Below are 5,872 nucleotides of genomic sequence, written 5' to 3'. Positions count from 1 at the left end.
GTTTTAAATAGATCATACCTTTCAACTACTAACGGTAAGTAATCATTCCCATTTTAATTAATTTTTGTAGTATTCAACAACTAAAATAACTGAATACCGAACAACAATCTAATCTTTCTCTCATGTACTCGTATCTTACCAATAATATATTTTGCATGATATACCGATGTGCATGAAGTATATCGTTAACTATTCACAATTTGAACCAATACTTCATCATTGTAGATCCCTCTCATCCAAATTAAAAATTCATCGAAATATTTTTGATAAATTGCTATCCAATTGCAGATACATCTCCTATTCATCTACTATACTACCTATTTTTGTAATGTAATGTAATACTTCTATATGGACAGTTTCTGTAAGTGGAAGATGTACCGACTAAGAAAAACAGATTGGCAACGATTTCTCTATCCTCCGAGGTTCCAGGTATTTTTTGGTAATCCCAGTTTGGCGATACTATCATGCAGGATCTTAGGCACGACGCCAGTTGCTGACATAATAACTGGGACTATTTCCACATTTTCTCTGTGACACATCTGTTTAATCTCAATTGCGAGATCCGCGTATTTGGCCAGGTTCTCCTGGTGTTTGTTGAGAACGTTATGAGTGTTCGGTATAGCTTTATCGACAAGAAGGACTGAATTGACTCTTTTATCAACCACCACGATGTCAGGTCTGTTATTCGTCACCTGTCTATCGGTGATAATGGACCTATTGTAGTAGAGTCTAAAATTGTCATTTTCGAACACCTTCTGCGACTGGTACTTATAATACGGTGTATACGTATTGAGAAGACCGAACTTGTTGGCCAGTTTCTGGTGGATTATGTTGCACACTTGGTTATGCCGGTGTAGATAGTCGGTATTAGCTAACACACTAGAAGCAAATGTTATATGTTGGATGGTCTATGATGTTTGTTGGCCATTTCTGCATTTGTCAGATTGAGTGTTCGGATCCTTAATAATATTTTTCTTGTAGTTATTGATGATGTTTACCGTGTAGTGCCTTTCGTGACCACTGTTCCAGCTTCTCGGTGTTCGATACTATATTTAAGTCAGATTCTGGCGATGCGAGGCGGAGAGGTGAATAATTCTTATCCGCTTTGGATATAATCTGGTGCAGAGTTGAGACTTCCTATTTAATATGAAAGAATTCACGTAGTTTCATTACCTGTCGAGAGTGCACGTTGATAAGCCTCTTCCACCCTCCTTTCGGGGTAATGTTGTTCTAATAGTGGATGACTTCGGGTAGTGGTTGTTGTTCTTCGTCATCATTGTTCGTGTCAACCTCTGAATACCCTCTAGCTCTGTTTTCGTCGACTTCAGGATTCCAAAAGAGTACGTTAAAACAGGTATGGCATAGGTGTTGATTGCCTGGACTAAGTTGCCTGCATTTAATTCAGATTGCATAAGTGACTTCAGTCTTTTGGTGTATTGATCCTGGATTCTAGCTTTTGCCTGCTTGTGGTCCAGCAGCTTAGCCTATTGAAATCCTAGGTATTTGTAGGTTTCTCCGTTTTCCATTACCTGTACGATATCTCCGTTGGGAAGTTGCACATCTCCGTTCATGATAATACCTTTCTCGATATGTAGAGTCTTGCACTTAGACAGTCCAAACTTCATATGTATATCGGTGTAGAACCGATGTGTTATATCGAGAAGGTGATTGATTTGATGCTTATTTGTTGTGTATAGCTTAATATCGTCCATATAGATAAGATGGATGATGGTATAGTTGGTGTCTCTGTTCGCTTCAATGTTGAATCTATACTTTGTATTATTGAGCATGGTAGACAGGGGATTCATTGCAAGGCAGAACCACAACGGACTCAGGGAGTCGCCCTGATATATTCCCCTACGAATGGGTATTTCGTCAGTACTGAAGGAATTTAGACCGATTTGAAGATGTAGATTCGTTCGCCATTTCCTTATCGTTGTTGAAAGGAGGCTCACAATAGTTGGGTGAACTTTGTAAATCCGCAAGACCTCCACAAGCCAGGAATTAGGTATACTATTAAACGTTTTCTTATAGTCCACGAACGCAGTCTGTATATTCCGGTGATCTTTCTGTACTTGCCGAAGTATCACAGAGTCCACGATAAGTTGTTCTTTGCATCCTTGATGATCTCTTCTGCAACCTTTCTGTTCCTCTGCTAAGATGTTATTTTCCTCGACGTGCCTATAAATTCTGTTAGTGATACAAGCTGTAAGTATTTTATATAAAGTGGGTAGGCACGTGATAGGTCAGTACTGAGTGGGGTCATTCATTTGGGAGCTTTTTGGAAGAAATCGACTAAATGGGTTTTTCAAGATAACCCAAATCGAACAAAAGCTGTTCGCGCACGAAGAACTTCGAAACAAATAGTTGCGTGTTTATTCTGGATAACTGGACGAGTCGTCGCCACTCCATTATAGCAACGTAGAATGGTCATTTCTGAATGATACACCAGCATGTATTTGCCAGAATTCAAGGAAACCAATCGCACAAGACGAATCTTTCTCCACCACGACAATGCGAGCTCTCACACATCACTTCAAACAAAAACGGTTTTGAACAGTCAAAACATAGAATTGATGGGTCATCCATCATACAGGCATTTTTTAGCAGCTAATAATTCCTTTTTCTTCCCATAGATCAAAAATAAATTGCGAAATCAACGTTTTTAGAGGTACCTCAATCGGAATGGAAATAATGCCACGACAATTGATCTTAATAAAGAATATACCGAAACACAACAAAGCCACATCCAAGCATAAATACTTGTTTCAATTTATCTATCTCAACCCTTGTAACGCAGTATTGTGAACATTTAAATTAAACTTCGGTTTAAATCTAATCAGTTGTGATACTATAATCCTCTCTGAAATTTAATGTGTAGAGAATATGAAAAATAATTAGTAAATGAATATTTTTTGCGTTTTACTAATAGTAATATTAATACCTAATAACTTTATCATACCTCATTACTTATGTTATTTCATAAACTAGAAATGCTCTTTTATATGCAATTTCCAAAGAAAAAAACATCTCAATAACATAAAATTGCTCTAATTACAATATAAATCTTCTCAAATATTTCTTCCACCACAATATTAGAACAAAACTGCATCTTCACGAAGGATCAAAGTTTCTACACATTATTTGATGATGCAATTTCTTCAACCATTAGCTTTAAATCACTAAATAAGTATTTTTAATATAAATAAGTAATTTCTGAATTCAATATTATCTCTTGAATAAAATTACACGACTTACATTTTTTAATGAAGTGCGAGTAATGTGATTCAAGAAAAATTGCGAAATGTGCAGAATTAATAATAAAAAAATTATTGATTGAAAGGTCAAATACGTCCATTAAACAAACCGTCATATCCACTCACGTTTCCTGTTAGGCTCAACATTGTCCCAGATAACCAATAAAAAGCAAACACACCAGCACCAGATTAGATTGCAACACAAAAAATAATTCCTATACAAATTTTGAGAATACTACGCAACGTGTTCATGTAAAATGAATACTATTAATAATAATAATAATAAGAATAATAATAATAAAAATAATAATAATAATAATATTATTATTATTATTTCACATTTTTCGTCTATTTCGCTCAAGTTTAAATTATTTCTGATTCTTTGTTTAGTTTGACTTTTTAATAACTGTAGCCTGTTACCAAATGTTATTAAATTTTCGTGTTTAAACGGTCTTGTTCTTGTTAATTCTTGTAGTATGCAGTTTAAATTGCACCTATCTGCGGAACATTGTATCAATGCCTCTTTTATTTTTTGCCACGTGTTTAATTCAATCCTATTTCCCACCATCATTTCAGCTCTTCCAACTCATTTTTCCTAAATACATACATGGGTATTAATATCATGATCATTATAAATCGTATATGTATCAATTAGTTTTTCACATCTGTTTATAAATTTATTTAAAGTATTTATATTTCCGTCGTATGGTTTGATAATTTCTAATTTTAATTTAAACAATTCCCATTTTAGGGTTTTTGGACTTAAAGTTGCCATTTTTTCGGAATCTGAATTATCCTTCAAGTTTAATTTACAAAATGTATTTATTAACTTATCTAGATCGTTCATAAAAATTATATGTTCAAAATTGTTAAATTATCTCTTCCTTACTCATATTGATAAGGATAGATCAAAACGAAATAAAAATAAGGAGACTTGGCACTTATAGTTATCTGAAGTCCTGTAGATGTAGATTTAGTGCTTTCGTATGGAAATACGTAGTCGAAACTTCTACCGCACTATGCGTGAAAAATCGCTACCGCACTAATCCGAATTACTGCGCCAGATATAATTTTCGGTGTTCGAAAATTATTTTTAGAAATTTTAATTTAATTTAAAAATATTAACACAAAATTACGATAATTTTATGTTGTGGAATGAATACAATTAATCTCAGCAAACTTATTAATGTTCTACTCAAAATTGTTTACAATAATCTTATTTTTGTATTAAAATAAACACTGACACATGTATATGAAATATAATCTTTTTACGTTTTATTTTTAAGAATGTTCTAGAATTTTCTTCATATAACTCGATGGGTTATTTTGTTTTAATACTCATATCGTGTATTTTGCTGTCCTGTACCAAAAATATGTCATCTGACAGGTTTCAGGAGGAACGTTTGTAATACACATAATTATTTAATCTATTTTTTGGGTACATTGAAGATGATATAAATGTCGAACCAGTGAGGACATTTTATAAAATTTTTAGATGCAAAATGCAACTTTTTATTATATATATATATATATATATATATATATATATATATATATATATATATATATATATATATATATATTATATTATATTTATTATTTTGTAAAAACTTTGTAACTTGAAGTTTCAGTTTTTGCAAAAAATTGGTTATAATTAATATTCCAGCGCGTTTTACTTAATATATTTTCTTGTTAGCCATTAACCTCTGAATAAAAAATGAGAGATAGATTTGGGTTTGAACTTGCTTAACATAATGGAAAAACAGATATGTGTAACTCTTCTGTTTTGAAAATGTTAGATCTAACAAATAAATTTATAATTATTTATGATTTGGATTTCCAGGAATAAGACAGTTTCTTGTGATACATTTTATTAACCATTTATACAAATACATCACCCACATTTTTATTGATCTTTAAACAAAATCAATTTTGTTGACTTCTTACTGAATTTTGTTGTTGGCCCTTTTTTACAATAAAATGAATTTTTATATTTAAATAATTTGTATATATAGATTTTACTAAAAAGTATAAATGATTAATTTGGTTTTCCAATACACAAGTCTCTGAACTAGCAGAAATATATATCTAAAAAACTAGGTACAATCTTCTAAGTAAGCTGCAATACAAAATTTTTTGTGTCGTTTAGTCTTAAATAAAGCTCTGATCTTAAAATAAATTTTGATAACATCATCTTAAGGATATACAAGACCTCTGTAAGTTTTAAATTCAATTAAATAATTGAGAAAGTCTGCTTTGTTGCCTATTAATTTTAATGTACGCTGCAGTCGACGTGAAATAACACCATCAACATATTCAATAATATTGATCTTCCCAGACAGATTCTAATATTTCAGGAGTTTCTGACAAGTTAAGATGAACTAATACTAATTTGCCTTCAACACTTACATTTTTGGTCGAAATATTTAAAATGGCTATCTAATTAAGCCAAATGCATTTACCGACCCCCTTTCTAATTTCTATTCTTACAAGTAGTCTCTTATATGCAGCAACAAACTGTCGAGCAGTTATTCCAACCACCATTTCACCTAACTGAAGAAAAGAATAATTCATAATCTTGAGTAATTTTATATAGAGGAAGATACAATATTATA

Source organism: Diorhabda sublineata, chromosome X, assembly GCF_026230105.1.
Source record: "Diorhabda sublineata isolate icDioSubl1.1 chromosome X, icDioSubl1.1, whole genome shotgun sequence".
In the NCBI taxonomy this organism is placed as follows: Eukaryota; Metazoa; Arthropoda; class Insecta; order Coleoptera; family Chrysomelidae; genus Diorhabda; species Diorhabda sublineata.
Note: the sequence above shows the minus strand (reverse complement) of the source record.